This window comes from Astyanax mexicanus, chromosome 18 (genome assembly GCF_023375975.1).
Source record: "Astyanax mexicanus isolate ESR-SI-001 chromosome 18, AstMex3_surface, whole genome shotgun sequence".
Taxonomy (NCBI): domain Eukaryota; kingdom Metazoa; phylum Chordata; class Actinopteri; order Characiformes; family Acestrorhamphidae; genus Astyanax; species Astyanax mexicanus.
In genome coordinates, this window is record NC_064425.1 from 31,392,501 (window position 1) to 31,407,500 (window position 15,000).

The following is a 15,000-nucleotide window of genomic DNA, read 5'->3' on the forward strand; positions in this document are numbered from 1 at the left end:
CTGAAGGTCCTAATTACCTGGATCAAGTGTGCCGCGGACTCAGGCTGTTTGGATGGCAGGGGTGAAAAAAATTAAAAAGGCACCTTCTGTAGGACACAGGGCCTTTCTGTAAATGTATGCCAAGTATACTTTAATGTGTGTGTATGATTTTATTTATTTATTTCTCAGAATATTCTTTGTAAATATGATTTTTTTTTAAATTGGGCTTTTTTTTTATTGGGCCTAATCTGAAGCTTCCATTCCATTGATTAAGAAACGTAGAGCAAGAAAATTGAACAAAAAAATGAAGAGATAAAAATTAAGACATATAGGGAGTTTTTGTCTTTTTTTCTTTGGTTACTTTTTGTAGTGAAAGTTAAAAGGAGCTTTTATTTTGAGGCAAGATCTTTGTATTAGTCCGTAGCTGCTTTACTTTTGTCAAGAGCAGTAAATGACAGTGAAAAGACTCAGGTCTGTGAGTGACTTATAAATAGGCTTGTTGGGAGTTGATCTTTCGCTTACGGCCATACCACCCTGAGAACGCCCGATCTCGTCTGATCTCGGAAGCTAAGCAGGGTCGGGCCTGGTTAGTACTTGGATGGGAGACCGCCTGGGAATACCAGGTGCTGTAAGCTTTTCCATCTTTCCTTTATTTTTTACTCCGTTCAGTCCATGATGTCACAATTTTTTACAAGGCTACACTGTGTTTACTCTTCATATAAAACACTTACAGTAAACCATATACAGATTAAATACTCACTTAAAAGTTCTTTCATTTTTCTGAAGGAGGATATTGTTTCTTCATGCTAATAAATAAAGAAAAAAATGCATTATTTTTTTATTTTCTTAACGTATAGGTACAGGGCGGCTCACTCCTGTTCCTGGGGCTCTACCACGCTAAAGATTTCAGATTTAACACACCTGAGTCTAGAATGTTCACGTGATCCTGAAGGTCTTAATTACCTGGATCAAGTGTGCCGCGGACTCAGGCTGTTTGGATGGCAGGGGTGAAAAAAATTAAAAAGGCACCTTCTGTAGGACACAGGGCCTTTCTGTAAATGTATGCCAAGTATACTTTAATGTGTGTGTATGATTTTATTTATTTATTTCTCAGAATATTCTTTGTAAATATGATTTTTTTTTAATTGGGCTTTTTTTATTGGGCCTAATCTGAAGCTTCCATTCCATTGAGTAAGAAACGTAGAGCAAGAAAATTGAACAAAAAAAAATGAAGAGATAAAAATTAAGACATACAGGGAGTTTTTGTCTTTTTTTCTTTGGTTACTTTTTGTAGTGAAAGTTAAAAGGAGCTTTTATTTTGAGGCAAGATCTTTGTATTAGTCCGTAGAGCTGCTTTACTTTTGTCAAGAGCAGTAAATGACAGTGAAAAGACTCAGGTCTGTGAGTGACTTATAAATAGGCTTGTTGGGAGTTGATCTTTCGCTTACGGCCATACCACCCTGAGAACGCCCGATCTCGTCTGATCTCGGAAGCTAAGCAGGGTCGGGCCTGGTTAGTACTTGGATGGGAGACCGCCTGGGAATACCAGGTGCTGTAAGCTTTTCCATCTTTCCTTTATTTTTTAATCCGTTCAGTCCATGATGTCACAATTTTTTACAAGGCTACACTGTGTTTACTCTTCATATAAAACACTTACAGTAAACCATATACAGATTAAATACTCACTTAAAAGTTCTTTCATTTTTCTGAAGGAGGATATTGTTTCTTCATGCTAATAAATAAAGAAAAAAATGCATTATTTTTTATTTTCTTAACGTATAGGTACAGGGCGGCTCACTCCTGTTCCTGGGGCTCTACCACGCTAAAGATTTCAGATTTAACACACCTGAGTCTAGAATGTTCACGTGATCCTGAAGGTCTTAATTACCTGGATCAAGTGTGCCGCGGACTCAGGCTGTTTGGATGGCAGGGGTGAAAAAAATTAAAAAGGCACCTTCTGTAGGACACAGGGCCTTTCTGTAAATGTATGCCAAGTATACTTTAATGTGTGTGTATGATTTTATTTATTTATTTCTCAGAATATTCTTTGTAAATATGATTTTTTTTTTAATTGGGCTTTTTTTTTATTGGGCCTAATCTGAAGCTTCCATTCCATTGAGTAAGAAACGTAGAGCAAGTAAATTGAACAAAAAAAAATGAAGAGATAAAAATTAAGACATATAGGGAGTTTTTGTCTTTTTTTCTTTGGTTACTTTTTGTAGTGAAAGTTAAAAGGAGCTTTTATTTTGAGGCAAGATCTTTGTATTAGTCCGTAGAGCTGCTTTACTTTTGTCAAGAGCAGTAAATGACAGTGAAAAGACTCAGGTCTGTGAGTGACTTATAAATAGGCTTGTTGGGAGTTGATCTTTCGCTTACGGCCATACCACCCTGAGAACGCCCGATCTCGTCTGATCTCGGAAGCTAAGCAGGGTCGGGCCTGGTTAGTACTTGGATGGGAGACCGCCTGGGAATACCAGGTGCTGTAAGCTTTTCCATCTTTCCTTTATTTTTTAATCCGTTCAGTCCATGATGTCACAATTTTTTACAAGGCTCCACTGTGTTTACTCTTCATATAAAACACTTACAGTAAACCATATACAGATTAAATACTCACTTAAAAGTTCTTTCATTTTTCTGAAGGAGGATATTGTTTCTTCATGCTAATAAATAAAGAAAAAAATGCATTATTTTTTATTTTCTTAACGTATAGGTACAGGGCGGCTCACTCCTGTTCCTGGGGCTCTACCACGCTAAAGATTTCAGATTTAACACACCTGAGTCTAGAATATTCACGTGATCCTGAAGGTCTTAATTACCTGGATCAAGTGTGCCTCGGACTCAGGCTGTTTGGATGGCAGGGGTGAAAAAAATTAAAAAGGCACCTTCTGTAGGACACAGGGCCTTTCTGTAAATGTATGCCAAGTATACTTTAATGTGTGTGTATGATTTTATTTATTTATTTCTCAGAATATTCTTTGTAAATATGATTTTTTTTTTAATTGGGCTTTTTTTTTTATTGGGCCTAATCTGAAGCTTCCATTCCATTGAGTAAGAAACGTAGAGCAAGTAAATTGAACAAAAAAAAATGAAGAGATAAAAATTAAGACATATAGGGAGTTTTTGTCTTTTTTTCTTTGGTTACTTTTTGTAGTGAAAGTTAAAAGGAGCTTTTATTTTGAGGCAAGATCTTTGTATTAGTCCGTAGAGCTGCTTTACTTTTGTCAAGAGCAGTAAATGACAGTGAAAAGACTCAGGTCTGTGAGTGACTTATAAATAGGCTTGTTGGGAGTTGATCTTTCGCTTACGGCCATACCACCCTGAGAACGCCCGATCTCGTCTGATCTCGGAAGCTAAGCAGGGTCGGGCCTGGTTAGTACTTGGATGGGAGACCGCCTGGGAATACCAGGTGCTGTAAGCTTTTCCATCTTTCCTTTATTTTTTAATCCGTTCAGTCCATGATGTCACAATTTTTTACAAGGCTCCACTGTGTTTACTCTTCATATAAAACACTTACAGTAAACCATATACAGATTAAATACTCACTTAAAAGTTCTTTCATTTTTCTGAAGGAGGATATTGTTTCTTCATGCTAATAAATAAAGAAAAAAATGCATTATTTTTTATTTTCTTAACGTATAGGTACAGGGCGGCTCACTCCTGTTCCTGGGGCTCTACCACGCTAAAGATTTCAGATTTAACACACCTGAGTCTAGAATATTCACGTGATCCTGAAGGTCTTAATTACCTGGATCAAGTGTGCCTCGGACTCAGGCTGTTTGGATGGCAGGGGTGAAAAAAATTAAAAAGGCACCTTCTGTAGGACACAGGGCCTTTCTGTAAATGTATGCCAAGTATACTTTAATGTGTGTGTATGATTTTATTTATTTATTTCTCAGAATATTCTTTGTAAATATGATTTTTTTTTTAATTGGGCTTTTTTTTTATTGGGCCTAATCTGAAGCTTCCATTCCATTGAGTAAGAAACGTAGAGCAAGTAAATTGAACAAAAAAAATGAAGAGATAAAAATTAAGACATATAGGGAGTTTTTGTATTTTTTTCTTTGGTTACTTTTTGTAGTGAAAGTTAAAAGGAGCTTTTATTTTGAGGCAAGATCTTTGTATTAGTCCGTAGAGCTGCTTTACTTTTGTCAAGAGCAGTAAATGACAGTGAAAAGACTCAGGTCTGTGAGTGACTTATAAATAGGCTTGTTGGGAGTTGATCTTTCGCTTACGGCCATACCACCCTGAGAACGCCCGATCTCGTCTGATCTCGGAAGCTAAGCAGGGTCGGGCCTGGTTAGTACTTGGATGGGAGACCGCCTGGGAATACCAGGTGCTGTAAGCTTTTCCATCTTTCCTTTATTTTTTACTCCGTTCAGTCCATGATGTCACAATTTTTTACAAGGCTACACTGTGTTTACTCTTCATATAAAACACTTACAGTAAATCATATACAGATTAAATACTCACTTAAAAGTTCTTTCATTTTTCTGAAGGAGGATATTGTTTCTTCATGCTAATAAATAAAGAAAAAAATGCATTCTTTTTTATTTTCTTAACGTATAGGTACAGGGCGGCTCACTCCTGTTCCTGGGGCTCTACCACGCTAAAGATTTCAGATTTAACACACCTGAGTCTAGAATGTTCACGTGATCCTGAAGGTCTTAATTACCTGGATCAAGTGTGCCGCGGACTCAGGCTGTTTGGATGGCAGGGGTGAAAAAAATTAAAAAGGCACCTTCTGTAGGACACAGGGCCTTTCTGTAAATGTATGCCAAGTATACTTTAATGTGTGTGTATGATTTTATTTATTTATTTCTCAGAATATTCTTTGTAAATATGATTTTTTTTTTAATTGGGCTTTTTTTTTTATTGGGCCTAATCTGAAGCTTCCATTCCATTGAGTAAGAAACGTAGAGCAAGTAAATTGAACAAAAAAAAATGAAGAGATAAAAATTAAGACATATAGGGAGTTTTTGTCTTTTTTTCTTTGGTTACTTTTTGTAGTGAAAGTTAAAAGGAGCTTTTATTTTGAGGCAAGATCTTTGTATTAGTCCGTAGAGCTGCTTTACTTTTGTCAAGAGCAGTAAATGACAGTGAAAAGACTCAGGTCTGTGAGTGACTTATAAATAGGCTTGTTGGGAGTTGATCTTTCGCTTACGGCCATACCACCCTGAGAACGCCCGATCTCGTCTGATCTCGGAAGCTAAGCAGGGTCGGGCCTGGTTAGTACTTGGATGGGAGACCGCCTGGGAATACCAGGTGCTGTAAGCTTTTCCATCTTTCCTTTATTTTTTACTCCGTTCAGTCCATGATGTCACAATTTTTTACAAGGCTACACTGTGTTTACTCTTCATATAAAACACTTACAGTAAACCATATACAGATTAAATACTCACTTAAAAGTTCTTTCATTTTTCTGAAGGAGGATATTGTTTCTTCATGCTAATAAATAAAGAAAAAAATGCATTATTTTTTATTTTCTTAACGTATAGGTACAGGGCGGCTCACTCCTGTTCCTGGGGCTCTACCACGCTAAAGATTTCAGATTTAACACACCTGAGTCTAGAATGTTCACGTGATCCTGAAGGTCTTAATTACCTGGATCAAGTGTGCCGCGGACTCAGGCTGTTTGGATGGCAGGGGTGAAAAAAATTAAAAAGGCACGTTCTGTAGGACACAGGGCCTTTCTGTAAATGTATGCCAAGTATACTTTAATGTGTGTGTATGATTTTATTTATTTATTTCTCAGAATATTCTTTGTAAATATGATTTTTTTTTAAATTGGGCTTTTTTTTTATTGGGCCTAATCTGAAGCTTCCATTCCATTGATTAAGAAACGTAGAGCAAGAAAATTGAACAAAAAAATGAAGAGATAAAAATTAAGACATATAGGGAGTTTTTGTCTTTTTTTCTTTGGTTACTTTTTGTAGTGAAAGTTAAAAGGAGCTTTTATTTTGAGGCAAGATCTTTGTATTAGTCCGTAGCTGCTTTACTTTTGTCAAGAGCAGTAAATGACAGTGAAAAGACTCAGGTCTGTGAGTGACTTATAAATAGGCTTGTTGGGAGTTGATCTTTCGCTTACGGCCATACCACCCTGAGAACGCCCGATCTCGTCTGATCTCGGAAGCTAAGCAGGGTCGGGCCTGGTTAGTACTTGGATGGGAGACCGCCTGGGAATACCAGGTGCTGTAAGCTTTTCCATCTTTCCTTTATTTTTTACTCCGTTCAGTCCATGATGTCACAATTTTTTACAAGGCTACACTGTGTTTACTCTTCATATAAAACACTTACAGTAAACCATATACAGATTAAATACTCACTTAAAAGTTCTTTCATTTTTCTGAAGGAGGATATTGTTTCTTCATGCTAATAAATAAAGAAAAAAATGCATTATTTTTTATTTTCTTAACGTATAGGTACAGGGCGGCTCACTCCTATTCCTGGGGCTCTACCACGCTAAAGATTTCAGATTTAACACACCTGAGTCTAGAATGTTCACGTGATCCTGAAGGTCTTAATTACCTGGATCAAGTGTGCCGCGGACTCAGGCTGTTTGGATGGCAGGGGTGAAAAAAATTAAAAAGGCACCTTCTGTAGGACACAGGGCCTTTCTGTAAATGTATGCCAAGTATACTTTAATGTGTGTGTATGATTTTATTTATTTATTTCTCAGAATATTCTGTGTAAATATGATTTTTTTTTTTAATTGGGCTTTTTTTTTATTGGGCCTAATCTGAAGCTTCCATTCCATTGAGTAAGAAACGTAGAGCAAGTAAATTGAACAAAAAAAATGAAGAGATAAAAATTAAGACATATAGGGAGTTTTTGTATTTTTTTCTTTGGTTACTTTTTGTAGTGAAAGTTAAAAGGAGCTTTTATTTTGAGGCAAGATCTTTGTATTAGTCCGTAGAGCTGCTTTACTTTTGTCAAGAGCAGTAAATGACAGTGAAAAGACTCAGAGTGACTTATAAATAGGCTTGTTGGGAGTTAATCTTTCGCTTACGGCCATACCACCCTGAGAACGCCCGATCTCGTCTGATCTCGGAAGCTAAGCAGGGTCGGGCCTGGTTAGTACTTGGATGGGAGACCGCCTGGGAATACCAGGTGCTGTAAGCTTTTCCATCTTTCCTTTATTTTTTACTCCGTTCAGTCCATGATGTCACAATTTTTTACAAGGCTACACTGTGTTTACTCTTCATATAAAACACTTACAGTAAACCATATACAGATTAAATACTCACTTAAAAGTTCTTTCATTTTTCTGAAGGAGGATATTGTTTCTTCATGCTAATAAATAAAGAAAAAATGCATTATTTTTTATTTTCTTAACATAGGTACAGGGCGACTGACTCCTGTTCATGGGGCTCTACCACGCTAAAGATTTCAGATTTAACACACCTGAGTCTAGAATGTTCACGTGATCCTGAAGGTCTTAATTACCTGGATCAAGTGTGCCGCGGACTCAGGCTGTTTGGATGGCAGGGGTGAAAAAATTTAAAAAGGCACCTTCTGTAGGACACAGGGCCTTTCTGTAAATGTATGCCAAGTATACTTTAATGTGTGTGTATGATTTTATTTATTTATTTCTCAGAATATTCTTTGTAAATATGATTTTTTTTTTAATTGGGCTTTTTTTTATTGGGCCTAATCTGAAGCTTCCATTCCATTGAGTAAGAAACGTAAAGCAAGAAAATTGAACAAAAAAATGAAGAGATAAAAATTAAGACATATAGGGAGTTTTTGTCTTTTTTTCTTTGGTTACTTTTTGTAGTGAAAGTTAAAAGGAGCTTTTATTTTGAGGCAAGATCTTTGTATTAGTCCGTAGAGCTGCTTTACTTTTGTCAAGAGCAGTAAATGACAGTGAAAAGACTCAGGTCTGTGAATGACTTATGAATAGGCTTGTTGGGAGTTGATCTTTCGCTTACGGCCATACCACCCTGAGAACGCCCGATCTCGTCTGATCTCGGAAGCTAAGCAGGGTCGGGCCTGGTTAGTACTTGGATGGGAGACCGCCTGGGAATACCAGGTGCTGTAAGCTTTTCCATCTTTCCTTTATTTTTTACTCCGTTCAGTCCATGATGTCACAATTTTTTACAAGGCTACACTGTGTTTACTCTTCATATAAAACACTTACAGTAAACCATATACAGATTAAATACTCACTTAAAAGTTCTTTCATTTTTCTGAAGGAGGATATTGTTTCTTCATGCTAATAAATAAAGAAAAAAATGCATTATTTTTTATTTTCTTAACGTATAGGTACAGGGCGGCTCACTCCTATTCCTGGGGCTCTACCACGCTAAAGATTTCAGATTTAACACACCTGAGTCTAGAATGTTCACGTGATCCTGAAGGTCTTAATTACCTGGATCAAGTGTGCCGCGGACTCAGGCTGTTTGGATGGCAGGGGTGAAAAAAATTAAAAAGGCACCTTCTGTAGGACACAGGGCCTTTCTGTAAATGTATGCCAAGTATACTTTAATGTGTGTGTATGATTTTATTTATTTATTTCTCAGAATATTCTGTGTAAATATGATTTTTTTTTTTAATTGGGCTTTTTTTTTATTGGGCCTAATCTGAAGCTTCCATTCCATTGAGTAAGAAACGTAGAGCAAGTAAATTGAACAAAAAAAATGAAGAGATAAAAATTAAGACATATAGGGAGTTTTTGTATTTTTTTCTTTGGTTACTTTTTGTAGTGAAAGTTAAAAGGAGCTTTTATTTTGAGGCAAGATCTTTGTATTAGTCCGTAGAGCTGCTTTACTTTTGTCAAGAGCAGTAAATGACAGTGAAAAGACTCAGAGTGACTTATAAATAGGCTTGTTGGGAGTTAATCTTTCGCTTACGGCCATACCACCCTGAGAACGCCCGATCTCGTCTGATCTCGGAAGCTAAGCAGGGTCGGGCCTGGTTAGTACTTGGATGGGAGACCGCCTGGGAATACCAGGTGCTGTAAGCTTTTCCATCTTTCCTTTATTTTTTACTCCGTTCAGTCCATGATGTCACAATTTTTTACAAGGCTACACTGTGTTTACTCTTCATATAAAACACTTACAGTAAACCATATACAGATTAAATACTCACTTAAAAGTTCTTTCATTTTTCTGAAGGAGGATATTGTTTCTTCATGCTAATAAATAAAGAAAAAATGCATTATTTTTTATTTTCTTAACATAGGTACAGGGCGACTGACTCCTGTTCATGGGGCTCTACCACGCTAAAGATTTCAGATTTAACACACCTGAGTCTAGAATGTTCACGTGATCCTGAAGGTCTTAATTACCTGGATCAAGTGTGCCGCGGACTCAGGCTGTTTGGATGGCAGGGGTGAAAAAATTTAAAAAGGCACCTTCTGTAGGACACAGGGCCTTTCTGTAAATGTATGCCAAGTATACTTTAATGTGTGTGTATGATTTTATTTATTTATTTCTCAGAATATTCTTTGTAAATATGATTTTTTTTTTAATTGGGCTTTTTTTTATTGGGCCTAATCTGAAGCTTCCATTCCATTGAGTAAGAAACGTAAAGCAAGAAAATTGAACAAAAAAATGAAGAGATAAAAATTAAGACATATAGGGAGTTTTTGTCTTTTTTTCTTTGGTTACTTTTTGTAGTGAAAGTTAAAAGGAGCTTTTATTTTGAGGCAAGATCTTTGTATTAGTCCGTAGAGCTGCTTTACTTTTGTCAAGAGCAGTAAATGACAGTGAAAAGACTCAGGTCTGTGAATGACTTATGAATAGGCTTGTTGGGAGTTGATCTTTCGCTTACGGCCATACCACCCTGAGAACGCCCGATCTCGTCTGATCTCGGAAGCTAAGCAGGGTCGGGCCTGGTTAGTACTTGGATGGGAGACCGCCTGGGAATACCAGGTGCTGTAAGCTTTTCCATCTTTCCTTTATTTTTTACTCCGTTCAGTCCATGATGTCACAATTTTTTACAAGGCTACACTGTGTTTACTCTTCATATAAAACACTTACAGTAAACCATACACAGATTAAATACTCACTTAAAAGTTCTTTCATTTTTCTGAAGGAGGATATTGTTTCTTCGTGCTAATAAATAAAGAAAAAAATGCATTCTTTTTTATTTTCTTAACGTATAGGTACAGGGCGGCTCACTCCTGTTCCTGGGGCTCTACCACGCTAAAGATTTCAGATTTAACACACCTGAGTCTAGAATGTTCACGTGATCCTGAAGGTCTTAATTACCTGGATCAAGTGTGCCGCGGACTCAGGCTGTTTGGATGGCAGGGGTGAAAAAAATTAAAAAGGCACCTTCTGTAGGACACAGGGCCTTTCTGTAAATGTATGCCAAGTATACTTTAATGTGTGTGTATGATTTTATTTATTTATTTCTCAGAATATTCTTTGTAAATATGATTTTTTTTTTAATTGGGCTTTTTTTTTATTGGGCCTAATCTGAAGCTTCCATTCCATTGAGTAAGAAACGTAGAGCAAGTAAATTGAACAAAAAAAAATGAAGAGATAAAAATTAAGACATATAGGGAGTTTTTGTATTTTTTTCTTTGGTTACTTTTTGTAGTGAAAGTTAAAAGGAGCTTTTATTTTGAGGCAAGATCTTTGTACACTGTAAAAAATGATTTTTTGACTTTGTAAATACAACAAGGACAATTAAAGTAATTTCTACATGAAAACATCAATTCTGAGAATTACTCAAAAATGTAATGTATAATTCAGTGTAATACTTGGAGTTTCTGCGTAATTGTGTGTCTTCCCATTTAGTTAAATACATTCAGTAAATTTAACTGTAGTAACTGTAGTAAAAATTACTGAAATGTTGTCATCATTACATTAACTAAAGAAATTCAAGTAAAATGTTGCCAAAAGAACGCTCGTGTGACGTCAGACGTTAGACACGCCCCAACTTAATGCGGGGCGCTAGAGTGTGGCTCTGGGATAACAGGTACTGCCTGTCAGATGATTGCTGAACGCGTCTTTCTTCATCCTTTTATCCAGGTGGGAAATAAGTAAATGTTGAAGTGTATAATGTGATATGGGTATAAGAGTGTTGATATGGGTATAAGTGTGTTGTGTGTAATATGAGCCGCCCCGGTATCGTGTTAGCGTTAGCTACCGCGGCTAATTAACTCGGCGCCTGGCCACCGCTATTGTTTGCTAATTTCTCCGGATAGCATTTAGCTAACCCCCCAGCTTTATGACAAAGTGCCCTAGTCTATTCTCCCGCTAGCATTAGCTACCTCCTCTCAGTTACCATGAGGCTAGCCATGTTTACTGTGTATTATATGACTCCCGTTAGCATTTGCTAACTCCTCAGTTACCACGAGGCTAGCCGAGCTTACTGTGTAGTCTATGGCCCTCACTAGCATTAACTGCTTGCCTCAGTTACCACGAGGCTAGCCGAGCTTACTGTGTAGTCTATGGCCCTCACTAGAATTAGCTACTTGGCTCAGTTACCACGAGGCTAGCCGAGCTAGTATATGGCCCTCACTAGCATTAGCTACTTGGCTCAGTTACCACGAGGCTAGCCGAGCTTACTGTGTAGTATATGGCCCTCACTAGCATTAACTGCTTGCCTCAGTTACCACGAGGCTAGCCGAGCTTACTGTGTAGTATATGGCCCTCACTAGCATTAACTGCTTGCCTCAGTTACCACGAGGCTAGCCGAGCTTACTGTGTAGTATATGGCCCTCACTAGAATTAGCTACTTGGCTCAGTTACCACGAGGCTAGCCGAGCTAGTATATGGCCCTCACTAGCATTAGCTACTTGGCTCAGTTACCACGAGGCTAGCCGAGCTTACTGTGTAGTATATGGCCCTCACTAGCATTAACTGCTTGCCTCAGTTACCACGAGGCTAGCCGAGCTTACTGTGTAGTATATGGCCCTCACTAGCATTAACTGCTTGCCTCAGTTACCACGAGGCTAGCCGAGCTTACTGTGTAGTATATGGCCCTCACTAGCATTAACTGCTTGCCTCAGTTACCACGAGGCTAGCCGAGCTTACTGTGTAGTCTATGGCCCTCACTAGAATTAGCTACTTGGCTCAGTTACCACGAGGCTAGCCGAGCTTACTGTGTAGTATATGGCCCTCACTAGCATTAACTGTTTGCCTCAGTTACCACGAGGCTAGCCGAGCTTACTGTGTAGTATATGGCCCTCACTAGCATTAGCTACTTGCCTCAGTAACTATGCCCTTGGCCAGCGCACACACGAGCAGATTCTTTGACATAAATTGACCCAAAAAATGATTCTGAATCTCTGGTCTGAAGAAAGCAGTGTTCCTCATATGTGGTTGAATATTGTCTCGTGAGATGTTTGAGTTCATTTTATATCATTCTGTGATCAATTGTTTCTGGATTACTTCTCTTAATTGTATAGAGCAAGAGCTAAGCTAAATTGGGATAGAAGATAAAACTAAGACAGGTCAAGTGGACATTTGTTAAGCAGTTAACCAGTTAAGCAGTACTCTTACAAAATGCCCATAATTTTTCTGTGTGTTTTGTGTTTAAAAATAAAATTATATTTTGTGGATATTGTGTGTCTTCATTTTTCAGGGAGGTGTTTTAAGCAGTGCCCATTATTAACAAAATACTTGGAGTTTTTAGTGTAATATGTGTACTAGTTTTTTACCAGAAATTTTAATCAAAATGTAACTAAGTAAAAAAATACTTGCTTTCAGTGGTAAATATTACTTTGGTATTACTAATAAAAACTGTAAGGAGATGCAAGTAAATTTTACTTAAAAAAATGCTATGTTAAATTTACTTAGTATTTCTGTGTGTAAAACGTGTACAAGGTTTTTACTAGTAATTTTTAATCAAAATATAACTAAGTAAAAAATACTTGCTTTCAGTAGTAAATTTTACTTTGGTATTACTAATAAAAACTGTAAGGAGATGCAAGTAAATTTTACTTAAAAAAATGCTATGTTAAATTTACTTAGTATTTCTGTGTGTAAAACGTGTACAAGGTTTTTTTAAGTAAATCCTACTCCACATTTTTTTCAGTGTATTAGTCCGTAGAGCTGCTTTACTTTTGTCAAGAGCAGTAAATGACAGTGAAAAGACTCAGGTCTGTGAGTGACTTATAAATAGGCTTGTTGGGAGTTGATCTTTCGCTTACGGCCATACCACCCTGAGAACGCCCGATCTCGTCTGATCTCGGAAGCTAAGCAGGGTCGGGCCTGGTTAGTACTTGGATGGGAGACCGCCTGGGAATACCAGGTGCTGTAAGCTTTTCCATCTTTCCTTTATTTTTTACTCCGTTCAGTCCATGATGTCACAATTTTTTACAAGGCTACACTGTGTTTACTCTTCATATAAAACACTTACAGTAAACCATATACAGATTAAATACTCACTTAAAAGTTCTTTCATTTTTCTGAAGGAGGATATTGTTTCTTCATGCTAATAAATAAAGAAAAAATGCATTATTTTTTATTTTCTTAACATAGGTACAGGGCGACTGACTCCTGTTCCTGGGGCTCTACCACGCTAAAGATTTCAGATTTAACACACCTGAGTCTAGAATGTTCACGTGATCCTGAAGGTCTTAATTACCTGGATCAAGTGTGCCGCGGACTCAGGCTGTTTGGATGGCAGGGGTGAAAAAATTTAAAAAGGCACCTTCTGTAGGACACAGGGCCTTTCTGTAAATGTATGCCAAGTATACTTTAATGTGTGTGTATGATTTTTTTTATTTATTTCTCAGAATATTCTTTGTAAATATGATTTTTTTTTAATTGGGCTTTTTTATTGGGCCTAATCTGAAGCTTCCATTCCATTGAGTAAGAAACGTAGAGCAAGAAAATTGAACAAAAAAAATGAAGAGATAAAAATTAAGACATATAGGGAGTTTTTGTCTTTTTTTCTTTGGTTACTTTTTGTAGTGAAAGTTAAAAGGAGCTTTTATTTTGAGGCAAGATCTTTGTATTAGTCCGTAGAGCTGCTTTACTTTTGTCAAGAGCAGTAAATGACAGTGAAAAGACTCAGGTCTGTGAGTGACTTATAAATAGGCTTGTTGGGAGTTGATCTTTCGCTTACGGCCATACCACCCTGAGAACGCCCGATCTCGGAAGCTAAGCAGGGTCGGGCCTGGTTAGTACTTGGATGGGAGACCGCCTGGGAATACCAGGTGCTGTAAGCTTTTCCATCTTTCCTTTATTTTTTACTCCGTTCAGTCCATGATGTCACAATTTTTTACAAGGCTACACTGTGTTTACTCTTCATATAAAACACTTACAGTAAACCATATACAGATTAAATACTCACTTAAAAGTTATTTCATTTTTCTGAAGGAGGATATTGTTTCTTCATGCTAATAAATAAAGAAAAAATGCATTATTTTTTATTTTCTTAACATAGGTACAGGGCGACTGACTCCTGTTCCTGGGGCTCTACCACGCTAAAGATTTCAGATTTAACACACCTGAGTCTAGAATGTTCACGTGATCCTGAAGGTCTTAATTACCTGGATCAAGTGTGCCGCGGACTCAGGCTGTTTGGATGGCAGGGGTGAAAAAAATTAAAAAGGCACCTTCTGTAGGACACAGGGCCTTTCTGTAAATGTATGCCAAGTATACTTTAATGTGTGTGTATGATTTTATTTATTTATTTCTCAGAATATTCTTTGTAAATATGATTTTTTTTTTAATTGGGCTTTTTTTTATTGGGCCTAATCTGAAGCTTCCATTCCATTGAGTAAGAAACGTAAAGCAAGAAAATTGAACAAAAAAATGAAGAGATAAAAATTAAGACATATAGGGAGTTTTTGTCTTTTTTTCTTTGGTTACTTTTTGTAGTGAAAGTTAAAAGGAGCTTTTATTTTGAGGCAAGATCTTTGTATTAGTCCGTAGAGCTGCTTTACTTTTGTCAAGAGCAGTAAATGACAGTGAAAAGACTCAGGTCTGTGAGTGACTTATGAATAGGCTTGTTGGGAGTTGATCTTTCGCTTACGGCCATACCACCCTGAGAACGCCCGATCTCGTCTGATCTCGGAAGCTAAGCAGGGTCGGGCCTGGTTAGTACTTGGATGGGAGA

At 37.3% G+C, this 15,000-nt stretch overlaps 13 non-coding genes and 1 pseudogene across 13 annotated transcripts in view; all 14 read left to right on the forward strand.

Annotated features, from left to right (window-relative positions):
* Positions 1–495: 495 nt before the first annotated feature.
* LOC125784023 (5S ribosomal RNA) lies at positions 496–614 on the forward strand. The gene has a single exon (XR_007426743.1). It is a non-coding gene; the product is annotated as a 5S ribosomal RNA (ribosomal RNA).
* Positions 615–1,421: 807 nt separating this feature from the next.
* Positions 1,422–1,540, forward strand: LOC125784024 (5S ribosomal RNA). The gene has a single exon (XR_007426744.1). It is a non-coding gene; the product is annotated as a 5S ribosomal RNA (ribosomal RNA).
* An 809-nt stretch (positions 1,541–2,349) lies between these two features.
* Positions 2,350–2,468, forward strand: LOC125784025 (5S ribosomal RNA). The gene has a single exon (XR_007426745.1). It is a non-coding gene; the product is annotated as a 5S ribosomal RNA (ribosomal RNA).
* An 810-nt stretch (positions 2,469–3,278) lies between these two features.
* Positions 3,279–3,397, forward strand: LOC125784026 (5S ribosomal RNA). The gene has a single exon (XR_007426746.1). It is a non-coding gene; the product is annotated as a 5S ribosomal RNA (ribosomal RNA).
* An 808-nt stretch (positions 3,398–4,205) lies between these two features.
* Positions 4,206–4,324, forward strand: LOC125784027 (5S ribosomal RNA). Its single transcript, XR_007426747.1, has one exon. It is a non-coding gene; the product is annotated as a 5S ribosomal RNA (ribosomal RNA).
* Positions 4,325–5,134: 810 nt separating this feature from the next.
* On the forward strand, positions 5,135–5,253 carry LOC125784028 (5S ribosomal RNA). Its single transcript, XR_007426748.1, has one exon. It is a non-coding gene; the product is annotated as a 5S ribosomal RNA (ribosomal RNA).
* An 805-nt stretch (positions 5,254–6,058) lies between these two features.
* Positions 6,059–6,177, forward strand: LOC125784029 (5S ribosomal RNA). Its single transcript, XR_007426749.1, has one exon. It is a non-coding gene; the product is annotated as a 5S ribosomal RNA (ribosomal RNA).
* Positions 6,178–6,979: 802 nt separating this feature from the next.
* On the forward strand, positions 6,980–7,098 carry LOC125784030 (5S ribosomal RNA). Its single transcript, XR_007426750.1, has one exon. It is a non-coding gene; the product is annotated as a 5S ribosomal RNA (ribosomal RNA).
* An 803-nt stretch (positions 7,099–7,901) lies between these two features.
* LOC125784031 (5S ribosomal RNA) lies at positions 7,902–8,020 on the forward strand. Its single transcript, XR_007426751.1, has one exon. It is a non-coding gene; the product is annotated as a 5S ribosomal RNA (ribosomal RNA).
* Positions 8,021–8,822: 802 nt separating this feature from the next.
* Positions 8,823–8,941, forward strand: LOC125784033 (5S ribosomal RNA). The gene has a single exon (XR_007426753.1). It is a non-coding gene; the product is annotated as a 5S ribosomal RNA (ribosomal RNA).
* Positions 8,942–9,744: 803 nt separating this feature from the next.
* On the forward strand, positions 9,745–9,863 carry LOC125784034 (5S ribosomal RNA). Its single transcript, XR_007426754.1, has one exon. It is a non-coding gene; the product is annotated as a 5S ribosomal RNA (ribosomal RNA).
* Positions 9,864–13,078: 3,215 nt separating this feature from the next.
* On the forward strand, positions 13,079–13,197 carry LOC125784035 (5S ribosomal RNA). Its single transcript, XR_007426755.1, has one exon. It is a non-coding gene; the product is annotated as a 5S ribosomal RNA (ribosomal RNA).
* Positions 13,198–13,998: 801 nt separating this feature from the next.
* LOC125783280 (5S ribosomal RNA) lies at positions 13,999–14,107 on the forward strand (annotated as a pseudogene).
* Positions 14,108–14,910: 803 nt separating this feature from the next.
* Positions 14,911–15,000, forward strand: part of LOC125784036 (5S ribosomal RNA) — a 119-nt gene continuing 29 nt past the window's right edge. The window contains exon 1 of the ribosomal RNA XR_007426756.1: positions 14,911–15,000. This exon is cut by the window's right edge and continues 29 nt beyond it. This is a non-coding gene — a ribosomal RNA (5S ribosomal RNA).